Here is a 26773-nt window from a genome sequence, read left to right on the forward strand (position 1 = left end):
AGAATAGGCTGGTCATATAGAAAGGCAATTGAAGCTTTTAAAAATGAGAAGAAAATGTGAGCTATTTTACATAGTGACGATACATTCTGAGACCAAAAGTCTATTTTGTGCAAGCTTTTTTTTTTTTAAATCTTAGGAATATGTGGGATTTCTTATTTATTTGTTTGCTTACTTACTTATTTATGAGAGATACACACAGAGAGAGAGGTAGAGACATAGGCAGATGGAAGAGGCTCCCCGTGGGGAGCCCGATGCAACTCTTGATCCCAGGACCCATATCACGCCCTAAGCTCAAGGCAGATGTCCAACCACTGAACCACCCAGGCGTCCCAATATGTGAGATTTCTGAAGCTGCTTGATGACACTAGGAGTTATGTGTACCCTCATGGGGACTAGTATCCCAGAGCCTCTGCCTGTCAGCACACGTTATCCTATCGGTAAGTAAATTATTTTCTCTACTAATCTTGTTTGGTATCCCTTTCTAATGCTTTGGGGAAAGCTTCAGGGAGTGAATTATATCAGACTGCAGCTACCGTAAACTATGTTTGCACTATGTACCAGATTCTGTGCTAGATGTGTCACCAAATTCTGCATTATCCTAACAAATTTGGAATGTAGCTCATATGATGCCGATTCAATAAGCTAGGACTCAGAAAGGTCAGATAACTACAAATTAAGGTGTGCCACTCAGAATCTAGTCAGCCTATGGTTTTCTGTGCAACATGTTATGAATAACTGCTCAAATATTAATTTTTATTTTTTTATTTTTTGAAACATTTTTATTGGCGTAAACTTGCCAAGACATAGCATAAAACCCAGTGCTCATCCCGCCAAGTGCCCTCTCACTGCCCATCACCCAGTCACCCCAACCCCCCGCCAACCTCCCTTTCCACTACCCCTTGTTCGTTGCCCAGAGTTAGGTGTCTCTCATGTTTTGTCCTCCTCACTGATATTTTCACTCATTTTCTCTCCTTTTCCCTTTATTCCATTTCACTATTTTTATATGCCCCAAATGAATGAGACCATATAATGTTTGTCCGTCTCCGATTGCCTTATTTCACTCCGCATAATACCCTCCAGTTCTATCCACGTCGAAGCAAATGGTGGGTATTTGTCATTTCTAATGGCTGAGTAATATTCCATTGTATACATAAACCACATCTTCTTTATCCATTCATCTTTCGATGGACACCGAGGCTCCTTCCACAGCTTGGCTATTGTGGACATTGCTGCTATAAACATCGGGTGAAGGTGTCCCGGCATTTCACTGCATCTGTATCTTTGGGGTAAATCCCCAGCAGTGCAATTGCTGGGTCGAAGGGCAGATCTATTTTTAACTCTTTGAGGAACCTTCACACAGTTTTCCAGAGTGGCTGCACCAGTTCACATTCCCACCAACAGTGCAAGAGGGTTCACCTTTCTCCACATCCTCTCCAACATTTGTTGTTTCCTGTCTTGTTAATTTTCACCATTCTCCCTGGTGTGAGGTGGTATCTCATTGAGGTTTTAATTAATATTTCCCTGATGGCAAGTGATGCGAAGCATTTTCTCATGTGCTTCTTGGCCAGGACTACGTCTTCCTCTGTCAAATTTCTGTTCATGTCTTTTGCCCATTTCATGATTGGATTGTTTGTTTCTTTGCTGTTAAGCTCTTTATAGATCTTGGAAACTAGCCCTTTATCAGATACGTCATTTGCAAATATCTTCTCCCATTCTGTAGGTTGTCTTTTAGTTTTTTTCACTGTTTCTTTTGCTGTGCAGAAGCTTTTTAGCTTGATGAAGTCCCAATAGTTCATTTTTGCTTTTGTTTCCCTTACCTTCATAGATGTATCTTGCAAGAAGTTGCTGTGGCCAAGTTCAAAACGGGTGTTGCCTGTGTTCTCCTCTAGGATTCTGATGGATTCTTGTCTCACATGTAGATCTTTCATCCATTTTGAGTTTGTCTTTGTGTATGGTGTAAGAGAATGGTCTAGTTTCATTCTTCTGCATGTGGATGTCCAATTTTCCCAGCACCATTTATTGAAGAGACTGTCTTTTTTCCAGTCGATAGTCTTTCCTGCTTTGTCGAATATTAGTTGACCATAAAGCTGAGAGTACAATTCTGGATTCTCTATCCTGTTCCATTGATCTATGTGTCTGTTTTTGTGCCTGTACCACACTGTCTTGATGACCACAACCTTGTAGTACAACCTGAAACCTGGCATTATGATGCCCCCAGCTATGGTATTCTTTTTCAATATTCCCCTGGCTGTTTGGGGTCTTTTCTGATTCCACACAAATCTTAAGATGATTTGTTCTAACTCTCTGAAGAAAGTCCATGGTATTTTGATAGGGATTGCATTAAATGTATAATTTCCCCTGGGTAACATTGACATTTTCACAATATTAATTCTTCCAATCCATGAGCATGGAATATTTTTCCATCTCTTTGGAATTTCAATTTCTTTCAGAAGTGTTCTGTAGTTTTTAAAGTATACATACTTTACCTCATTGGTTAGGTTCATTCCTAGGTATCTTATTCCTTTGGGTGCAATTGTAAATGGGATTGACTCCTTAATTTCTCTTTCTTCAGTCTCGTGGTTAGTGTATAGAAATGCCACTGACATCTGGGTATTGATTTTGTATCCCGCCACACTGCCGAATTGCTGTATGAGTTCTAGGAATCTTGGGGTGGAGTCTTTTGGGTTTTCTATGTACAGTATCATGTCATCTGCAAAGAGGGAGAGTTTGACTTCTTCTTTGCCAATTTGGATTTATTTATTTATTTATTTATTTATTTATTTATTTACTTATTTATTTTTGTTGCCTGATTAGTGAGGCTAGGACTTCTAGTCCTATATTGAATAGCAATGGTGAGAGTGCACATCCCTGTTGTGTTCCTAATCTTACAGAAAGGCTCCCAGTGTTTCCCCCTTGAGAATGATATTTGTTGTGGTCTTTTCATAGATGGCTTTTAAGATGCTGAGGAATGTTCCCTCTATCCCTACACTCTGAAGAGTTTTGATCAGGAATGCATGCAGTATTTGGTCAAATGCTTTCTCGGCATCTATTGAGAGGATCATATGGTTCTTGTTTTTTCTCTTTATGAAATGATCAATCACATCGATTGCTTTATTGAACCAGCCTTGTATCCCGGGGATAAATCCCACTTGGTCATGGTGAATAATATTCTTAATGTATTGTTGGATCCTATTGGCTAGTATTTTGTTGCGAATTTTTGCAACTGTGTTCATCAGGGATATTGGTCTACAAGTCTCCTTTGTGGTGGGGTCTTTGTCTCGTTTTGGAATTAAGGTGATGCTGGACTCATAGAATGAGTTTGGAAGTACTCCATCTTTATCTTTCCCAACAGTTTTAGTAGAATAGGTATGGTTCCTTCTTTAAACATTTGATAGAATTCCCCTGGGAAGCCATCTGGACCTGGACTTTTGTGTCTTGGCAGGTTTTTGATGACTGCTTCAATTTCCTCCCTGGTTATTAGCCTGTTCAGTTTTTCTATTTCTTCCTGTTCCCGTTTTGCTAGTTTGTGGTTTTCCAAAAATATGCCCATTTCTTCTAGATTGCCTAATTTATTGGCATAAAGCTGCTCATAATACGTTTTTAAAATAATTTGTATTTCCTTGGCATTGGTGGTGATCTCTCCTTTTTCATTCGTGATTTTATTAACTTGAGTCTTTTTTCTTTTGTTTTAATAAGGCTGGCTAATGGTTTATCTATCTTATTAATTCTATCAAAGAACCAACTCCTGGTTTTGTTGATCTGTTCCGTAGTTCTTCTGGTCTGAATTTCATTAAATTTTACTCAAATCTTTATTAACTCTCTTCTTCTGTTCGGTGTAGGATCTATTTGCTTTTTTTTCTCTAGCTCCTTTAGGTGCAAGGTTAGCTTTTGTATTTGAGTTCTTTCCAGTTTTTGGATGGTTGCTTGCATTGAGATGTATTTCCCCCTCAGGACTGCTTTTGCTGTATTCCAAATATTTTGAATGGTTGTATCTTCATCCTCATTAGTTTCCATGAATCTTTTCAATTCTTCACTAATTTCCTGGTTGACCCTTTCATCTTTTAGCAGGATGGTCTTTAACCTCCACGTGTTTGAAATCTTTCCAAATTTCTTCTTGTGATTGAGTTCTAGTTTCAAAGCATTATGGTCTGAAAATATGCAGGGGACCATCCTAATCTTTTGGTATCAGTTAAGATCTGATTTGTGACCCAGTATGTGGTCTATTCTGGAGAAAGTTCCATGTGCACTCGAGAAGAATGTGTATTCAGTTGCGTTTGGATGTAAAGTTCTGTAACTATCTGTGAAATCCATCTGGTCCAGTGTATCCTTTAAAGCTCTTGTTTCTTTGGACATGTTGTGCTTAGATGATCTATGAATTGCTGAAAGCACCGTGTTCAATTCTCCCAGTATTAGTGTATTATTTTCTAAGTATTTCTTAACTTTGATTATTAATTGATTGATATACTGGCAGCTCCCACATTCAGGGCATAAATATTCATGATTGTTAGGTCCTCTTATTGGATATGTCCTTTAAGTATGATATAGTGTCCCTCTTCATCTCTTACTACAATCTTTGGGATAAAGTTTAATTTATCTGATATGAGGATGGCTACCCCTGCTTTCTTTTGAGGACCATTTGAATGGTAAATCGTTCTCTAACCTTTCATTTTCAGGCTGGAGGTGTCCTAAGGTCTCAAATGAATCTCTTATAGACAGCAAATTGATGGGTCTTGCTTTTTTATCCAGTCTAAAACCCTGTGTCTTTTGATGGGGTCATTAAGCCCATTCACGTTCAGAGTTACTGTTAAAAGATATGAATTTAGTGCCGTCATAATACCTATTCATTCCTTGTTTTTTGGATCATTTCCTTGGACTTCGTATTTCTTTTATAGAATCCTCCTTAATATTTCTTGTAGAGCTGGTTTGGTGGTCACATATTCCTTCAGTTTCTGCCTATCTTGGAAGCTCTTTATCTCTCCTTCTATTCTGAATGACAGCCTTGCTGTATAAAGTATTCTTGGTTGCATGTTCTTCTCATTTAGGACCCTGAATATATCCTGCCATCCCTTTCTGGCCCGCCAGGTCTCTGTGGAGAGGTCTGATGTTAACCTAATACTTCTTGGGGGATCCCTAGCTGGCTCAGTGGTTTAGCGCCTGGCTTTGGCCCAGGGCGCGATCCTGGAGTCCTGGGATCGAGTCCCCTGTCGGGCTCCCTGCATGGGGCCTGCTTCTCCCTCTGCCTGTGTCTCATCTCTCTCTCTCTCTCTCTCTCTCTCTCTCTCTCTCATAAATAAATGGAATCTTAAAAAAAAAGAATAAAAAAAACACAACCAAAAACTTAATACTTCTCCCCATGAAGGTTAGGGATCTCTTGTCTCTTGCTGCTTTAAGGATCTTCTCCTTACTTTGGAATTTGCAAGTTTCACTATGAAATGTCTGGGTGTTGAATGGTTTTTATTGATTTTAGGGGGGTATCTCTCTATCTCCTGAATATGAATGCCTGTTTCCCTCCCCAAGTTAGGGAAGTTCTCAGCTATGATTTTTTCAAATACACTTTCTGGTCCTTTGTCCCTTTCGGCGTCCTCTGGAACCACAATTAAATATAGATTTTTCCTTCTGAAGCTGTCATTTATTTCCCTTAACCTATCTCATGATCTTTTAATTGTTTTTATCTTTTTTTCCTCAGCTTCCTTCCTTACCATCAACTTGTCTTCTGTGTCACTCCCTCATTCTTCTACCTCGCTAACCCTTGTTGTTAGGACCTCCAGTTTGGATTGCATCTCATTTAATTAATTTTAAATTTTGGTCTGATTAGATATAAATGTTGCAGTCATGATGTCTCTTGAATCCTTTATGCTTTTTTCCAGAGCCACCGGTAGCTTTATAATTGTGCTTCTGAATTGGCTTTCTGACATTGAATTATAATCCAAATTATGATTAATAATTGCCACCAAAATATTCCCAAAAGTATAGATCACAATTTTATTTACCATAGTATTTTGAACTGTTTTCATTGAGAGAGTTGGTCTAAGCAATATAATTTTCTATAATTCTAGAAATGTAAATCTGTGATCTAAATTTTAATTACTATGTTACATACTGCAGGTTGGTTAAAATAGCAAAAATATGATAATTTTCTTATTTTGAAATTTCTCTTATTTTCTATAAGTCTTATGTATTCATTTTAGTATTAGAAAATAAATTTTTTATTTTTAATTTTTTGGCTTTTTAGGTTTTTATTTTAATTCCAGTTAGTTAAAATACATTGTTCTATTAGTTTCTGGAATATACTTGTCCGTGATGAGAACCAGGTGGTGTATGGAATTGCTGAATCACTATAAATGTTCTTTTTCAAATAAATAAATTTATAAGTATTTATTCAGCATCTCTAAAGTATGTAGATATATTTAAACAGAATAGGTCGGATGTATACACACACTGACATATACATGCATATACATTGACACAATCTGAATTCTATTAGATGTTTTGCTGCCAAAGGAGTTTTATTAAAATCTTTGTAGAGAAGGAACTTATTACAGCATTCATGATAACTATAAAAATTGAAATCAAAAAGTACCTAAGAATTAGAGACCTTCATATTTTTTGACTTGGGTGGTTACATTTGTACTTACTTTGCATTAATTCATTGTTTTGTGCACTTCCTGTGATGTAGGAAAGATGTTGAGGTTCAGAGCCAATGACCAAGAAGGAATTCTTCAGAAGTCTTTAGTACAAAAAGGTGGTTTTATTAAAGCACAGAGACAGGACCCCTGGGCAGAGATAGCTGCACTGGGATAATAAAGAGTGGCCCATAATATACATTCAAGTTGGGAGGGGGTTAGGGATAGCATAAGTCTATAGCAAATTTTGGAAGCAAGGTTTCCAGAACCCTGAGGGAGCTAGCTATTTTTAGGAAAATCTCATTTATTACTGTCTAATAAAACCTTAGTCATGAGACCCTTCAGATGTGTATTGGTGGATCATACGCCTGGGGGGTGATTGCCAACAAGTATCTTGTGGGTTGAGATAAGGGAAATTTCTAAAGGAATTTTTTTTATATGTTAGGGTAGACTTTTAAAATCCTGGGGGTGGGTAGGGATAATGTTAAGCTAAGATTGTCTTTTGCCCTTAGCAAAGCATTGACATCAAGGCAGCTGAGTTCCTAGAGGAATGTCACTGTGCTGTTTCAAGGACTTGTCAGTGTGCTGTAAGTAGTAAGGAAATTTAATTTTTTTGTCTTTGTTTTTCACTTCACTTATGTGTGTTATCCCCCACCACCAAGAAGAAAGAAAACCAGGAAGAACTAAATTAAATTAACACTGTTCATATGGAGGTAGAAAGAGGGAGATTTTTTCCTTTTTAAATTTATTTTAATTTTTTTCTCTAATATTGATCCCTCATCTAGAGGGGGAAGAGTACTGTCTTGATTTGCCTTTCTGAAAAAAAAAAACTTGGACCATGGCAAGAGCATTACTGATAATATAAAAAGCCACACAGAAAAGCTGAAAGTTCATCTTTGCTTTGTCTTTCAATTTTGTCCACAGTGAGTGGTGCCATTATGAACTTTACTTTGCCCACCACAACCTCTTCCATGAAAGTTCTGATTACATGATTTTTACAGTATTTTTTAAGTTTTTATTTAAGTTACAGTTAGCTAACATACAATGTAATATTAATTTCAAGTGTACAATACAGTGATTCAGTACTTCCATACATCACCTAGTGCTCATCATAAGTGCATTCCTTAATCCCCATCACCTATATCACCCCCTTCCATTTCCCCTCTGGTAACCATCAGTTTGTTCTCTATAGTTAACAGTCTATTTCAAATAAAATCTAAAAAGTGGGGTAGTGAGCACGTGGGTGGCTCAGTTGGTTAAGCAGCTGCCTTCAGCTCAGGTCATGATCCCAGGGTCCTGGGATCAAACCCCTTAGCAGGATCTCTGCTCAGCAGAGAGTTGGCTTCTCCCTCTCCCTCTGCTCCTTCTCCTGGTTCATTCTCTCTCTCTCTCAAATAAATAAATAAAATCTTAAGAAAAGAGTCTGTTTCTTGGTTTGAAATATATAAACTACTAAGACTGAAATAGTAAGAAATAGAAAATCTGAACAAACAGCAAATAAATTGAATCAGTAATCAAAAAACTCCCAAGAAACAAAAGTCCAGGACCACATGGAATCACAGGGGAATTCTATCAAATATTTAAAGAAGAGTTAAACTATTCTTTCTCAAACTATTCTTCTCAAACTATTCAAAAAAATAGAAATGGAAGGAAAACTTCCAGAATCATTCTATGAGGCCACTATTATCCTGATATCAAAACTGGATAAAGACTCTACTGAAAGAGAACTACAGGCCAATATCTGTGATGAACATGGATGCAAAAATTCTCAATAAAATGCTAACAAACCAAATCCAACAATACATTTTTAAAAATCATTCACCACTATGAAGTGGGATTTATTCTGGACTGCAAAGGTATTTCAATATTCACAAATCAATCAACATGACACACCACATAATAAAAGAAAGGATAAGAACCATATGATCTTTTCTAATAGATAAAGAAAAAGCATTTGACAAAGTACAACATCCATTCATGATTTTATAAAAACCTCAACAAAATAGGTTTAGAGGGAACATACCTCAACATAATAAGGGCCATATATGAAAAACCCACAGCTAATATCAACCTCAATGGGGAAAAAATGAAAACTTTTCCTCTGTGGTCAGGAACAAGACAGAGGTGACCATTCTAATCACCATTATTCAACATAGTATTGGAAGTCCTAGCTTCAGCAGACAACAAAAAGAAATGAAAGGCATCCAAATCAGCAAAGAAATAAAACTTTCATTATTTGCAGGTGATATGATATTCTATATAGTAAATCTAAAGGATGCCACCAAAAAACTGCTAGAACCGATACACGAATTCAGTAAAGTCACAGGATACGAAATCAATGTACAGAAATCTGTTGCGTTTCTATACACCAATAATGAAGCAGCAGAAAGAGAAATGGAGTAATCAACCCCATTTATAATTGCACAAAAAAGTAAGATAGCTAGGATTAAACCTAACCAAAGAGCTAAAAGACATGTAGTCTGAAAACTATAAAGTATTTTTAAAATTTGATTTTATCATCATAAGGACACTTGACAAGATCTATCCTCTGAACAAAATTTGAAGTGTATAATGCATTATTGTTGATTATAAGTAGAATGTTTCAGATGAGATCTTTAATTTATTCATCTTACTTGACTGAAACTTTATGCCTGTTGATTAATAACTCCCCTGTTTTCCCTTCCCCTTACCCCGGCAACCATAATTCCAGTCTTTGATTCTATGAATTTGACTACTTTAGACAACTCATGTAAGTGGAATCTTGCAGTATTCGTCTTTCTGTGACTGGCTTATTTCAATTAGCATAATGTCCTCAGGTTTTCTCCATGTTGTCACATACTGCAGAATTTTCTTTTGAGATCTATCACATTTTCTTTATTCATTTATCTGTGGATAGACATGTATGTTGTTTTACACTTGGCAATGAATATAAGAGTGCTGATATGTTTTTGAGATCCTGGTTTCAATTATTTCAGATAAATAATCAGAAACAGGATACTGGATCATATGGTAGTTTTATTTTTATTTTTTTGTAGAGCCACCATATTATTTTCCATAGTGGCTTTTTCTTCTTTTCTACAAATAATATTCTGTTCTTTTTCTATGCTTCTAAAATATTGGTTTATCTTTTTAATAACTAGAAATAAGAAAGTACAACAAAAGCAAAAATTTAGAAATAAAACAATGTGTGACTTCCAATATTTATATATTTCATAGATCACATATAAGGTTTAGCCTTACTGGGGGACTTACTCAAACATAATAGTGACTATTGTTATAAGTTTAAAGTAGTATAGAAGGGCAGCCCTGGTGGCGCAGCGGTTTAGCGCCGCCTGCAGCCAGCCCATGGCGTGATCATGGAGACCCGGGATTGAGTCCCATGTCGGGCTCCCTGCTTGGAGCCTGCTTCTTCTTCTGCCTGTGTCTCTGCCCCTCTCTCTCTCGCTCTGTATCTCTCATGAGTAAATAAAATAAAATCTTAAAAAATAAAGTAGTATAGAAGAATCTTTGATTAAGTTGGTGGTGGTAGGTAATGATGATATTGTATTTCTCTCAAATCTTATAGTAGTACCCAAGGAATATGTTTCCCTGATAAATAAAACCTTCTGACTGCATTCTGTGGATTTCAAAACATAGTGTGTTACCAAGACAAAGAACATTATTTGTGCACATGTAGCACACTAGTGTGTTATATAATGCCATATATATGCAAATACACATAAAGGTATCTTCAAAGTGTATTAGAATTTTAAAAAGGGTAATCAAGACCAGAGCTACTAATATTATAAGCTTAATCAGCTGTGGTAAACTCTTGGCCAATATTACACCTGTTCTCCACAAGATTCTTGAAGTAGATAAGAGCATGTACATTTTATAGCACTGAGGCTCAATGATATTAAGTGACTTGTCCTCAGTTACATAGCATAATCTCACTAAATCCAAAGACTATCCTGGCTGTTCTGACACGTTCCCATCTCAAGTCAGCCTTTTCTCAGAAATTCTGACTCCTCCAGAATATTCTAGCATAAAGATATTTATGGAAAGTGACCATTACCGGCCTTAACTGTCACTCTACTCTGAGTTTGACTAAAGAAAAATTGCCAGCACACAGGTTATTTCTATGGCCCATCCACTCACATAGTTTGCTTCAGCTTCATCAGGTTTGGGAGCTGTAACATAGACGATGATTATGTGAGTCTAAGGAACTTGGATATGTCCTGGGTCAGTTCTGTGGTTGCTCTAGGGTCTGTTCCAGGGAATCACATTGCTCTCTGCCAAGGAGGTAGAGAGGCCTTCATCAAATACACATTTCTACTCTAAAATCCATAAAATTTTTCTTTAAGGCACAAATGACAAGAGGTAAAATCCTGTGCCCTGCTATTTGCAATCTGTGTGAACCTGGGCAAGACATTTAGTTGTTGGGAGGAAAGTTTTTTCCTCTAATTTAGGTTTAAATAGTCAAGGCCTGTAAATTAGATGGCAATAAATAGATTAACAGGAGAAAATGCATGCATAAGTGGGAGCACTCAGTAATGAGTAACTCAATGAATAGCCAGAAACAAAGGTATATATACCAACTTAACAAAAGGGAGAGAGGTTAGGACTTCAGTGGGAAATTCATGCAAGGTTCTGTCAGGTTTTTTGATGCTAATGACAATGGTTAGTCCATCTCCTTCTAGGCTCAACATTTCCATGTGTGTGTGTTTTATTTTTGGAGAGGGGGTTATAGAAGCTGAATTCATACCTTCTGGTACTAATGGTCAGTTCTCCTTTAATCAGGAAAATTCCTGGGAGGGACAGGTCAATAGCAGTTGTATTTTTGGTAGATTCTACTTAAATTTAAATGTTTCTATGACTGCTGTTTATTCAGATATTTTCTATTTAAAATCACCTTTATCCTACTTTAGTGGATTGCTAATTCCTTCATAGGTATTCTGAACCTATTTTCTCATCTGTCATGTGTGTGTGGGGGACATCTGCTTTGCAGATTGGATCTGAAAATTTCATGGAATAATATACATAAAATACCTGACATGGTGGAGGGAGGGTGCCAATAAATGATATCATTCCTCTCCCTCTTCCTCTTACTGCATATTCTATCTCTTGGCTTTGATTACCAGCCCTAGACCCATTATTTGTTGAATCCTGTCTCACCTTAAATCACTGCTGTCTCAAGTTTTCTTGATCTATCTACTCAGCTTCTGAAAACACAGGAAAGATTTTTGTGAACACACAGGCAGAGTTCCTGCTCACAGCTTCAACTTGGAAAGAAATTTCCTCATTACACAATTCACCATAATTTACCTACTTAAAACCCAAGGACATTTAGTGGGTGCCTACCATGAGCTGAGTTCTGTATCTTCCCTTATCTCCTACAGTTCTTGCAGCCCATAGCTCACTGTCCCTGCCTCCCTCCAGAAACCTCTATCTTCCAGGCTTCATCTCCTCCTCCAGTTCTTTGTACAAGGAGGACAAGTTCCTTCTCTCTTTCAGGCCTCTATCTGCATTCTCATACCCAGAAACTAGATCACAAAGAGCCCTTCTCAGATGGTCACTCCTTAATAGTTCTCAGGAAGGTGTAAATAACAATTGCTTTATGTTCTCAGAAAGACTTAAAAATATCCATTTTCCTCTGTTCTAGTATGCTTCAATGTTAGATGCACAGGCAGTGAGCCAGAGGACCTGGGGAATGGCCTGTGGAATGAGAAATTGCTGAAAGTATGAAGAAGAGATGGCCTGAAAACCAGAGGGCTGAATCAGTGAGAAAAGGGGGAAAGGGATGGGGGAAAGGTTGAGGAGGAAGCACTTAGGAATAATTGGGAAACTGCCACAGTGTACTCCAAGTGGGCTTTAGCACCCAAAAAACTTGAGTCAGAGTTTTTGTTTTTCCCTTTGTCTTTTGTGTCTTTGTGTGACCCTAGACTATTCCTAACTTCTTTGAGCCTTAATCTCATCTGTGGTAATGGGAAAAATATTTTGTAGAAGCGCTATCATAATGATTGAAAGAGAGAAGATATATAAAGTACTTAGTATAATGCATATCACCAGGTTATTATTACTTGTACTGAATCTTAATTTCATTTTAAAATATTTTATAACATTATGTTGTGTTCTTAGTTTTTAATCTTAGAGCTATGATTCATTTTAAAAGATATTTTTCTTTCAACAAAACAAAAACATATTAAGTAAAAGTACAGACTGTGCACAGATAAAGTAAAAACCATTAAGAGTGACACTAGAATGATTGAGATCAAGGAAAGTTGCAGTAAATTCTTACATGTACTATTAAATACTAGTTACCATGTGGAATGCCAATGATAATGAGTCAGATATTTTTGTCTTCAAAAATTCACATCTTATTAGAAGGGTTTGCTTCATATCTATACATAAAAGCAAAATAACTGGTGCCTACATCAATAATATCTTTGGTGCTATGTCCACATTGGGCAAATGATTTTCTTATCAATGTTACTTACAAAATAGTGATTAACTCAAAATTTACTGGTGCTTAACAGGATTTAGACAGTAAACTGGATGCTGAATTTACAAAAACCAGTGAAATAGGGTCCCTAATTTCAAGGGTCTCTTGGTCTAGTTGGGCAAACATATTCATTTGATGAATATTACCGAGTGAATACAATGTATCAGGGACTGTTCTAAAATTAATACCACCCAGGTAGCTAATAGTAGAGTCAGTCTTCAATTCTGGGTCTCTTGACTCCAACCTGCAATATGTTTCATTTCTAGCTACCAAAACATGTTCCATAGCTCTTTTGGCTCTACTTAAAATCTGTTAAAGTCTCTAAAAAACCTTTTTCTGGTACTTCCTCATATGGGAACCCTGGAGGTGAAAGGTTTGTCTAGCTATGACGGTTCAAGGCTCTGAGCTAGGTATTTCATCTTCCCTTTCCCAGACAACAACTGTTTCTGAAGAACTGATCTCTTAGCACTAGACTTTACTAAGATGGCAGAAACATAGAGGCCACTGCAGCTTCATAACCCTTCATACTGGGTAAAATATCTGCCTTCCATAGAAGGGCCCAATATTGTGGTTCTCACTTCCCAAGCTCTCTGCTCCTTCTTAACACACACAAAAGTCAGGATATCTACAAATGACCTGTTGGTTTTAGCACATTACTTATCTGAGTTTTGACTGACAGTGACCTTGCCCTTTATGAGGATGCTAAGGCTTGCTGTGTGCCTGGATTTTCAAAATGTGAATCCCTTTGAGGATAACTGTCTCATTGGGAATTATACATGCCACTACATATGGAATAAGTAAAGTGTTGCCATAATAAGCAGAAAAAGGATCAGCTTAGTGTCAAGCATACTTAAATGTAAAGTCCCATATCCAGCACTCACTAGCTATCTACCCTCTATCACTGATACCTATACAAATAATATATATAATATACAATAAATATATAATGATATTATATATAATAGTATAATACACATAATTGGCTTACTATTACTTATACTGAAGCTTAATTTCATTAAAAATATTTTATAACATAATTTTGTATTCTTAGTTTTTAACCTTAGAGTTAAGTTTTATTTTAAAAGAGAATTTTTTTCAAAGAATGAAAACATCTGGGGCAGCCCAGGTGGCTCAGCACTTTAGCGCCACCTTCAGCCCAGGGTGTGATCCTGGAGACCCGGGATTGGGATCAGTATCGAGTCCCATGTCAGGCTCCCTGCATGGAGACTGCTTCTCCCTCTGCCTGTGTCTCTGTCTCTGTCTCTCTCTCTCTCTGTCTCTCATGAATAAATAAATAAAATCTTTTAGAAAATTTTAAAAAAAGAATGAAAACATCTATATCTATATATTTGTAAATTTACATGGCACAGAATTGATAATGAAGAAAGGTTATGATTTATTTATCTGTTTATGTTTCTCCCCCCAATTCTTCTCTGAGCATCTTGAAGACAGGATTTCTATATGCTTCATCTCTGTGTTCTCCATACCTAGCGCAGTACCTAACATATACTTGGTGTTAGTGTATTCTAGTTAATCAAATACATTCTTGGTCTCTTACTCTGCAAGGTGATATGATTCCATTTGGAAGTTCTTTTCAAAGATTATACCCACCAGTTCCATGGAAATTACTAAGATGCTTAGAGAGAATTCAGATTTTCCTATATTATAATTTTTAACTTGCTTATTTCTATTATTTCAAAGATTTTGGGGACGCCTAAGTGGCTCAATGGTTGAGCATCTACCTTTTGGTTCAGGGCATGATCCCAGCCTTGGGATCAAGTCTCACATCAGGCTCCCTGCGAGGAGCCTGCTTCTCCCTCTGCCTGTGTCTCTGCCTCTCTCTGTGTATCTCTCATGAATAAATAAATAAAATCTTAAAAAAGATTTTTATTTATTTGAGAGAGAGAGAGAGAACATGAGCAGGAGCAGAGGCAGATGGGGAGGGAGAAGCGGACTCCACACTGATCAGGGAGTCCGATGTGAGGCTTAATTCTAGGACCCTCGGATCATGACCTAAGCCGAAGGCAGATGTTTAACTGACTGAGCCACACAGATACCCCTAACTTGATTATTTTTATTTGAGGCTTTGATTCGAATGTGGCTAGATGCAGGCCAAATTTGTTTCTTCACATTCTACACTAGGCTGGGTAATAATACACCTAACATCACACAATATAGGCAATACAATAATATTATTATTACCCAAAATGTCATTGAATTCTTTGTGGACATGCAGAGTTTATCAAAATGGTTGCATGGACTCATGGCAAAACAAAATATTCTCTTTTTCTGAGTCACTTTATGAAGTTTTATGAATGCCAAGGGAACTGAGTTTCCAACTACTTAAACAGTTGGTCCAAGGTTACACAACTATTAACTGGTAGAAATGTGATTAGAATACAGATCTATACTAGGATAAAGGTCTAGATTATTAATTATATCATGCAGAAGAATAAAAAACAACACAGCATAAAAAAAAAAAAAACACAGCAAACACAGTTCGGGGAATCTAGTGTTTTTAAGCAGGTGAGGATCATATCCAAGCTGTAAACTCTATGTGCCACTAAAAATGCCATAATAAAAAACCAGCAGTCAATGAAATAATTCTTTATATAAGTCATGATGGTAGTGCTAGGGATCTAGAAAAACTTGAACTCAAATCCTAACTCCACTCCAACTTTTGGTTTCCATTTATATAATTGGCATTAATAGCAAGATGTTATGAGAATTAAGGAAGAGGAAATGCTTAACCTGGGGCCTAGTGCATAGACTTGTTCTTTACCAATGTTGGATGACCCATTCCTTTTCTTTGATCCTAGGCAATGTTAAGCATTAACCCCTTTAACCATAGATAAAATTTCTGTTACAAAAGCAAATGTGATGATTGCTCTTGTCTCTCTCCTTGTTGGTGAAGATAAAAGATGGGAGTTAAAGTTCAAATAATTAGGAAATAATACTTAAGCAATATTAATGAAATATTTAATAATTGTAAATCCAAACATTGGGATGCTATGCTCTTAAAAATGATTTTACTATTCTTTTTTATTTTATTTTCCTGTATATTTTTATTGGAGTTCAATTTGCCAACATATAGTACTATTCTTTTTTTAAAAGATTTTATTTATTTTTTCGTGAGAGACACAGAGACATAGGCAGAGGGAGAAGCAGGCTCCTCGAAGGGAGCCTCATGTGGGACTCAATCCCCAGATCCTAGGATCACAACCTGAGCCAAAGGCAGACACTCAACCACTGAGCCAACCAGATTTTCTATTCTTAAATTATATATTCTTTCAATGTTATTCTAATAGGGGCATATTAACATGGTTATGTTGAGTTCCACTGGGATTGTATTAAGTCTGTAAGTGAAATGTATAAATCTAGAGAAATATGTATAGGATCTATGTGTGGAAAACTACAAAACTCTGATGAAAAATCAAAGAACTAAATAAATGGTGAAATATTCCATATATACATATAGGAAAATTCAATAGTCCAGACATCTGTTCTTCCCAATTTGATTTATGGATTCAATGTAATTCTAATCAAAGTAAGAGTAAGTTATTTTGCAGATATTGAAAACATGATTTTATATTTATGTTCAAAGACAAAAAATAAGAATTGTCAACACAATATTGAAGAAAAAAGAAGTTGGAGGGCTGGTACTATCTAACTTCAAATCTTCCCATAAACCTACAGTAATCAAGACAGTATAGTATTGGAAAAATAATTAAAAGAGATATATGGAACAGAAGAGAGCCAAGAAATACACCCATAAAAATATACAGAAATGATCTTTGATTAAGGAGCAAAGGTAATTTAATGGAAAAATACAGTCTTCTCAACAAATGGTGTTAGAACAACTGGACATCCACTTTCAAACTAAATAAATGTAGACAAGACCTTACATCTTTCACAAAAACTAACCTAAACTGGACCATAGATCTAAAAGCAAAACACAAGGCTATGAAACTCTCAGAAGATAACATAGGAAAAATCTGGGTGACCTTGGGTTTGGAAATCATATTTTAGACCCCAAAGATACAAATGCAATGAAACGCCGGGACACCTGCACCCCGATGTTTCTAGCAGCAATGGCCACGATAGCCAAACTGTGGAAGGAGCCTCGGTGTCCAACGAAAGATGAATGGATAAAGAAGATGTGGTTTATGTATACAATGGAATATTACTCAGCTATTAGAAATGACAAATACCCACCATTTGCTTCAACGTGGATGGAACTGGAGGGTATTATGCTGAGTGAAGTAAGTCAGTCGGAGAAGGACAAACATTATATGTTCTCATTCATTTGGGGAATATAAATAATAGTGAAAGGGAAAATAAGGGAAGGGAGAAGAAATGTGTGGGAAATATCAGAAAGGGAGACAGAACGTAAAGACTGCTAACTCTGGGAAACGAACTAGGGGTGGTAGAAGGGGAGGAGGGCGGGGGGTGGGAGTGAATGGGTGACGGGCACTGGGTGTTATTCTGTATGTTAGTAAATTGAACACCAATAAAAAAAAATAAAAATTAAAAAAAAATAGATACAATACCAAATGTGCAATCTATGAAAGAAAAAACTAATAACTTAGAGTCAGTTAAAATTAAACACATGTGCTCTGCAAAAACACTTTTTTCTTTTTAAAAAGTTTTTATTTAAATTCCAGTTAGTTAACATACAGTGTAATATTAGTTTCAGGTGTATAATATAGTGATTTAACACTTATATATATCACCCAGTGTTCATCACAAGTGTACTCCTTAAATCCCATCACCTATTTAATCTATCCCCCACCACCTAGCCCCCTACTCTGGTAATAATCAGTTTTGCTCTCTATAGTAAAGAATCTGTTTCTTGGTTTGCCTCTCTCTCCTTTTCCCCCTATGATTGTTATATTTCTTAAATTCTACACTTGAGTGAAATCATATGGTATTTGTCTTTCTCTAACTTATTTTGCTTAGCATAATACTCTCTAGCTCCATCCATGATATTACAAATGGCAAGATTTCATTCTTTTTGATAGCTGAGTAATATTCCATTGTGTACATATATACCACATCTTTATCCATTCATCAATCGATGGATACTTGGGCTGTTTCCATAATTTGGCCATTGTAAATAATACTGCTACAAACATTGGGGTGCATGTATACTTTTGAGTTAGTATTTTTATATTCTTTGTGTAAATACTTAGTAGTATACTTGCTGGATTGTAGCATAGTTCTTTTTGCAAAACTCACTCTTAAGAGAATTCAAAGACAAACCAGAGGCTGGGAGAAAATCTTTGCAAAATACATATCCAAATAAAGGTCTGGCATCTAAAACATACATAGAAAAAACTCAACAAGAACAAAACAAACAACCTAATTAAATATAGGCAAAAGATATGAACAAATATCTCACCAAACAAGAGATACAGATGGCAAATAAGCATGTGAAAAGATGCTCAACATTATAGTTCTTTAGCGAACTGCAAATTAAAATAACAATGGGAAACCACTACAAACTTATCAAAATGTCAAAAATCCAAACACTGCCAAATGCTGGCAAGGATGTGGAACAACAGGAATTCTCATCCATTACCAGTGAGAATGGGAATGCAAAATAGTACAGCCAATTTGGAAAATAGTTTGGCAATTTCTCACAAAACTACACATTACCATATAACATGATCGATCAATTAAACTCCTTGACATTTGCCCAAATGAGATGAAGATAATATCTATACAGGAGAGATGCTAGGAAGATAGTGGCGCAGAAGGATCCTAAGCTTGCCTCATCCTACAGATACGACTAGGTAACACTCACATCAGCATAAATAAACCAGAATATGAACTGAAGAGTGGCAGAACAAATTCTGCAACTAAAAGTACAGAACAGGTCACATTAAAGAAGGTAGAAGGGTGAAGACATGGTTTGGGAGCAAATCTGCAGGATCTGCTCTAGGAGAGCCCTGAGGGCAATAGAATGCTGAGTTCCCACCCTTGAAGAGACAGTAGGACAAACAGCTCACAGAGATACAGACTGGAAGTAGCAGTTTGAAACACAGTGGGGGCAGACAAGAGGGAGAATGATTTACTCATCTCAGAGTGTGATCCAGAGAATTAGGGATCAGGGGAGATCCCTCCAGGAACAAAGGAGCTGGCACATGCCATGTTCCTCCCCAACACACCCAGCATAAACACAAAGCCACCCGTGGGAACCAGCATGGTGCCTATACTCACTCCCTAACTTACACCAAAACCTGCTCCTCATGCTTCTGTGGATATACCCTTCCTAGTCATACTTGCCTCAGTTCCAGCACTGTGGACCCCTCCCCCAGAAGACCTGCATAAATCCCACCAACACTTAATCTCCTGATCCACATGTTTTATGATAATTCAGTTCCAGTGGTGGTGGTGGCAGGTCTCACTTAGCAATCAGACTGGTGTATATCTTGTTAAAACACATGCCACCTTCACCAGGAAACAAACACAGCTCATAGTAGGCAAAGAGAGCCACAGAAGACAACTGGACTGAAGGAAAAACCAGCCAGAACTCTACAGAAGGCACACAATACACACAGGAGACACTCCCTGAAGTTCCAGGTCCTAGGGAACAGAGGATACTGCACTGCAGGGCAGAATAGGACCTATTTTTCATAAGGCCATTCCTTTCAAGAGCAAAAGACATAGCTGACTTTTCTAAAATAAAGAAACAGTAGTGGTAGACAAAATGAGGATACAGAGGAATATATCCTAAATGAAAGAACAGAACAAAATCACAGCAAGAGACCCAACCAAGATGGATAAAAGTAATACACCTGATAGAGAACTTAAAGTAATGGTCATAAAGATACGCACCAGACTTGAAAAAAGAGTGGAAGATATCAGTGAGAACTTAACAAAGAGATAAAAAAGAGCCAATCAGAGATGAAGAACACAATAAATGAAATTTAAAATACACTTGATAAAATAGATAGGAGGCTAGATGAAGCAAATGAATTAAATAATGACCTGGAAGACAGAGTAATAAAAACTAATCAAGCTGAGTGAATGAGAGGAATAATTATGCAAATGAAAAATAGTCTTAGTGAACTCAGTGACTCAAGCATAATTATATGCATATTGTAGGGATCCCAGAAGGCGAAGAGAAAGAAAAGGGGGAAGCAAATTTATTTGAAGAAATAATAGCTGAAAATCTCCCTAATCTGGGGAAGGAAATAGATATCAGGGTTCAGGAGGTACAGAGATTCCCAAAAAAATCAACACAAAAAGCTCCACACCAAGACACATAGTAACCAAAATGGCAAAAAACTAGTACTAAAGAAAAAATTTAAAAGCAGCAAGAGAGAAGAAGACACTTATATACAAGGGAAATCCTATAAGGTTATCAGCAAATCTTTCAGCAAACTTTGCAGGCCAGAAAGGAGTGGATGATATATTCAAAGTGCCAAAAGGGACAAATCTTCAGCCAAGAATACTTTATTCAGCAAAGTTATCATTCACAATAGAAGGAGAGACAAAGAGATTCTCAGACAAGCAAAAACTAAAGGAGTTCATGAGCACGAAACCAGCTCTATAAGAAATATTAAAGAGGACTCTTTGAGTGGATGGGGTGCCTGGGTGGCTCAGTTGGTTAAATGTCTGCCTTCGGCTCAGGTCATGATCCTGGGGTCCTGGGATTGATCCCCACATCAGGCTCCATGCTCAGTGGGGAATTTGCTTCTCCCTCTCCCTCTGCTCCCCCTCCTACTCATTCTTTCTCTCTCTCATAAATAAAAAAAAAAATCTGGGCAGCTCGTGTGGCTCAGTGGTTTAGCGCCTGCCTTCAGCCCAGGGTGTGATTCTGGAGACCCAGGATTGAGTCCCACCTCAGGCTCCCTGCATGGAGCCTGCTTCTCCCTCTGCCTGTGTCTGTGCCTCTCTCTCTGTGTGTGTCTCTCATGAATAAATAAAAATCTTAAAAAAATAAAATCTTTAAAAAAGAAGACTCTGAGTGGGAAGGTAAGATCATAAGTTATAGTATAAAAATTTTAAAAACCCCACAAAATCAGTAAAAATAAATATTTCTGTAAAAATTAGTCAAGGGATTCATAAAATAAAACAATGGAAAATATGACACCATATACCCAAAATGTGGGGATGAGATGAGTAAAGAATGGATTCAAACTTAAGTGACCATCAATTTAATATAGACTGCTACATGCAGAAGATGTTATATACAAAAACTTAATAGTAACCACAAATCTAAAACCAGTAATAGATAAGAAAAGAATAAAGAGAAAGAAACCAAGTATATCACTAAAGAAAGTTAAAAAAAAAAACGTGAAAGAGAACAAGAGAAGAAAGGATCAAGGAAAAATTACAAAAGCACTGGTAAGACAAGTAACAAAATAGAAATAAAATAAAGATCTATCCATAAGTAATTCAAATGTAAATGAACTAGATGTTCCAATCAAAAGACATAGGGTGACAGAATGTATTTTAAAAACCAAGACCAATCTCTATGTTGCCTACAAGAGACTCATTTTAGACCTAAAGACATCTCCATATTGAAAGTGAGAGAATGGAGAAACATCTATTATGCAAATGGATGTCAAAAGAAAACGCAAGTAGCAATGCTTATGCTGGACAAAACAGACTTTAACATTAGGGCAGCCCGGGTGGCTCAGCGATTTAGCACCACCTTCCACCCAGGGTGTGATCTGGGAGACCTGGGATCAAGTCCCATGTTGGGCTCCCTGCATGGAGTCTGCTTCTCCCTTTGCCTGTGTCTCTGCCTCTCTCTGTTTGTGTCTCTCATGAGTAAATAAATAAAATCTTAAAAAAAAAGATTTTAACAAGAAATGAATTTATATTACTGTATAATAATAATAGGGACAATCCAAGATGATGTAACAATTGTAAATAGTTATGCACCCAACATAGGAGCACCCGAGTACATAAAACCATTGATAACAAACATAAAGGAAACAATTGATAGAAATACAATAATAATAGGAGACTTTAACACCACATATACATTGATGAATAGATCGTCCAAACAGAAAATCAGCCAGGAATCAGTGGCTTTGAGTGACACACTGGACCAGATGGATTTAACAGAAATATTCAGAACATTCTGCCCTAAAACAGAAGAATATACATTATTTTCAAGTGCGCATGGACCATTCTCCTAAATAGATCACATATTAGCCCCAAAAAACAAGTTTAAACAAATGAAGAAGATTGAAGTCATACCATGCATTTTTTTTTTTACCACAATGCTTTGAAACTAGAAATCAACCACAAGAAAAAATCTAAAAAGACCACAAATACATCACTTGGCAACAGGGAAATACAAATCAAAGACACAATGAGATATTACCTTATACCAGTTGGGATGGCTAAAGTTAAAAAGACAAGAAACAAATGTTGGCCAGGATGTGGAGAAAGGATAAACCTCTTGCATTGTTGGTGGGAATGCAAGCTGGTGCAGCCACTCTGGAAAACAGTGTGGAGTTTTTTCAAGAGTTTAAAAATAGAGCTACCCTACAACCCAGCAATTGCACTACTAGGTAATTACCCCAAAGATACAAATGTAGTGATCTGAAGGGGCACCTGCACCCCAATGTTTATAGCAGCAATGTTCACAATAGCCAAACTGTGGAAAGAATCGAGATGTCCATCAACAGATAATTGGATAAAGAAGATATAATTCTGCTTGATTTTTTTTAATTAACTGTCTTCTGCTGGGTGAAAGTTTTATTTGCTGTTCCTTCTCCAACTCTTTTAGGTGCAAGGTTACCTTTTGTATTTCAGTTCTTTCCAGCTTTTTGATGGATGCTTGTATTGCAAAGCATTCCCCCCTCAGGACTGCTTTTCTGTATCCCAAAGATTTTTCACCATGATCAAGTGGGATTTATCCCCGGGATGCAAGGCTGGTTCAACACTTGTAAAGCAATCAACGTGATAGATCATATCAACAGGAGAAAAAACAAGAACCATATGATCTTCTCAATAGATGCAGAGAAAGCATTTGACAAAATACAGCATCCATTCCTGATCAAAACTCTTCAGAGTGTAGGGATAGAGGAACATTCCTCAGCATCTTAAAAGCCATCTAGGAAAATACCACAGCAAATATAATTCTCAATGGGGAAACACTGGGAGCATTTCCCCTAAGATCAGGAACACGGCAGGGATGTCCACTCTCACCACTGCTATTCAACATAGGACTAGAAGTCCTAGCCTCAGCAATCAGGCAACAAAAAGAAATAAAAGGCATTCAAATTGGCAAAGAAGAAGTCAAACTCTCCCTCTTTGCAGATGACATGATATTCTACATAGAAAGCCCATAAGACTCCACCCCAAGATTGCTAGAACTCATACAGCAATTCGGCAGGGTGGCAGGATACAAATTAATGCCCAGAAATCAGTGGTATTTCTGTACACTAACAATGAGACTGAAGAAAGAGAAATTCAGGAGTCAATCCCATTGACAATTGCACCCAAAAGCATAAGATACCTAGGAATAAACCTAACCAAAGAGGTAAAGGATCTATACCCTAAAAACTACAGACCACTTCTGAAAGAAATTGAGGAAGACACAAAGAGATGAAAAAATATTACATGCTCATGGACTGGAAGAATTAATATTGTGAAAATGTCAATGTTACCCAGGGCAATTTACACATTAAAGCAATCCCTATCAAAATACCATGGACTTTCTTCAGAGAGTTGGAACAAATCATCTTAAGATTTGTGTGGAAGCAGAAAGGACCCCTATGGCCAAGAAGCAGATGAGAAAATGCTCTGCATCACTTGCCATCAGGGAAATACAAATCAAAACCACAATGAGATACTACCTCACACCAGTGAGAATGGGGAAAATTAACAAGGCAGTAAACAACAGATGTTGGAGAGGATGTGGAGAAAGGGGAACCCTCTTGCACTGGTGGTGGGAATGTGAGCTGGTGCAGCCACTCTGGAAAACTGTGTGGAGGTTCCTCAAAGAGTTAAAAATAGATCTGCCCTACCACCCAGCAATTGCACTGCTGGGGATTTACCCCAAAGATACAGATGCAATGAAACGCCTGGACACCTGCACCCTGATGTTTATAGCATCAATGTCCACAATAGCCAAACTGTGGAAGGAGCCTCAGTGTCCATCGAACGATGAATGGATAAGGAAGATATGGTCTATTTATCAATGGAATATTACTCAGCCGTTAGAAACGGCAAATACCCACCATTTGCTTCATCGTGGATGGAACTGGAGGGTATTATGCTGAGTGAAATAAGTCAGTCGGAGAAGGACAAACATTATATGGTCTCATTCATTTGGGGAATATAAAAAATAGTGAAAGGGAATAAAGGGGAAAGGAGAAAAATGAGTGGGAAATATCAGGGAGGGAGACAGAATGAGAAATAAATAGAGACCCAGAGTTAGGAGAGATTCCTAACTCTGGGAAACGAACTAGGGGTGGTGGAAGGGGAGGTGGGCAGGGGGTGGGAGTGACTGGGTGATGGGCACTGAGGGGGGCACTTGATGGGATGAGCATTGGGTGCTATTCTATATGTTGGCAAATTGAACACCAATAAAAAATAAATTTATAAAAATTATAGAGGTATATTTTATTTAGGTTTACACTGACAAAACCAAGAATGTGAAATCAAAGATGAAAGTAAAGATGAAAGATGTACAAATGAATACCTCAACCTTAGCAAGGAATGGACAACTCTCCTCCATTTTGGGATTTTGGGATACTCCTTCTCTGTCAATTTCTCTGGCTCACTTTCCCTGTGCCACTACACAGTATTCCTTAGTATTCCCACTACAGTGTGTACCCATTTATATCTCAGCGTCTATGTTTGTTTTTATTTGTCTGCTTCCAACATACAGTTGTGAAATCTATGACTATGACAAACAATGTTTCATTGATCTTTGAATATCCAGGGTAAAGAACACTTGTGTAAATACCGTGGGCAGAACTATTTGCTGTCATAGTAAATATTTTATAGGCAACACAGATAGGAAAAATGCACACTTGTAATAAGGACTTGATATAGTGGATACTATTTTTGAGGTATAATTTCTATAACTTTTGAGATCAGCTTTCAAGCAAACTTTTTGTGTACTGTGAGGCTTTCTAGGATAATCTCATTAACAAAAATATTTTTAGCAGCCCACCTGCTATCTAGCAAAGTACCCATAAAGCCTGACTTTAGCACAGTGTTTTTAATAGCACCTCAGTTGTGCATGTCTTACAACTTTAAGCTTTACAAGATATACTCAAAACCCACGTATTTCTTAATATTTCCTATATATTGTATCATCTTTTACTCAACTCCATTTAAAGGAAATTTTATATCAGTAATGAAAATACAAAACATGCATTATATGCTATGGTAAACATTTAAAAAAATAAGTCCATGAGAGACAGGGGCCAGACCATGGCAGAGAAGGCTCAAAAGAGTAAAGATTCCTCCTGGAGCAGTTGTGTATGTAGAAAGTGAAACCTGGGGTGATATAACTACAGGACCTAGGACAGTGATTCACTCTAAAGCACAAATTATTGCAGAAGTCAGGCTAATAGTGGGTGAAGTAACCTATTTGAAGAACAGGTGCTTATCATAAATGCTTACCTTGATAATATCACCCCTAATGCTGATGATCCAGACCTGAAACCTATGATCATTGGCACCAATAATGATTTTGAAGTTGGCTGTTATTCCCAAGCCATGAAAAATGGGAAATCATAATGTTATTGTATCAAAAGCATATGTGGAATGAAATGTAATACTGACAAGTGGTTGCATCACTGTGGCTTGTTGCAATCTGAATACATTTGAGGTCATCCCTGAGAATACAGTGATTGATGGTGCAGACTGAGCAACCACAGCCTGAGATAATACAGCTGGATTTCATGATGAAAATCTTGCCAAACTAAGACCACCTAAAGAAGACTATGAAAGGGAGCTCAACTCCAGTAACATGGAAGACAACAGTGAGATACCACCTATGGACTTGGTAATAAAATAACCCTAGAAAGTTAAACCAGTTAAATAAACACATGGTGAGATAGTATCAGTTTATCAAGACTTCCAGTGGCTTTGGAAGAACATACTTGGGACTCACCACCTGGGCTCTAATTGCAAGCTTAACTGAACTACCTTTTGATTTTCTAATATAGCCTCTACACTATAATTCAGGGAAAGGAGGAACACTAAATGAGAGCACTAGAATTCCATTCTGCACATAATAAATTTAGAGAAATTTCTTATTTATACATTAGTCTTGTATGAATTTACTTTGTATAGCTCAGCCCCCAAGTCAGTCAATTTAGTCTATGAGTCCTTAATATTCTGATAAAATAGTTTCTGACCCTTTAGAACAAAGAACAAATCAAAGCCCAGATGATGTATTGTGCAATCTTCACTCTGTGGGACTTCTCCATAGCAAGGCTATCAGCCTTCTTTTACTAACAATTTCTGTCATACTGAGACTGAACCTAAACTTCATAACAGACATTCTAGGCAGTTAAGCTAAGTAGTAGGACAAACCCTGACATGCTGGTGACAGAAAAAGTAGCAACTGGAAGGAAGAAGAAAGAAACCATTTTATCATAGCATCTTACTGCAATGTGGTGATAGCTTTTGGGGCAAGATGATAGATTTTCATTGGTTGAATAGTATCAAGTTTAGAAAG

The 26773-nt window shown here is 37.1% G+C and overlaps 1 pseudogene; it reads left to right on the forward strand.

Annotated features, from left to right (window-relative positions):
- The first annotated feature begins 385 nt into the window (after positions 1–385).
- Positions 386–26099, forward strand: LOC144308917 (dynactin subunit 6 pseudogene; annotated as a pseudogene).
- Positions 26100–26773: the final 674 nt, after the last annotated feature.

This window comes from Canis aureus, chromosome X, assembly GCF_053574225.1.
Source record: "Canis aureus isolate CA01 chromosome X, VMU_Caureus_v.1.0, whole genome shotgun sequence".
Taxonomy (NCBI): domain Eukaryota; kingdom Metazoa; phylum Chordata; class Mammalia; order Carnivora; family Canidae; genus Canis; species Canis aureus.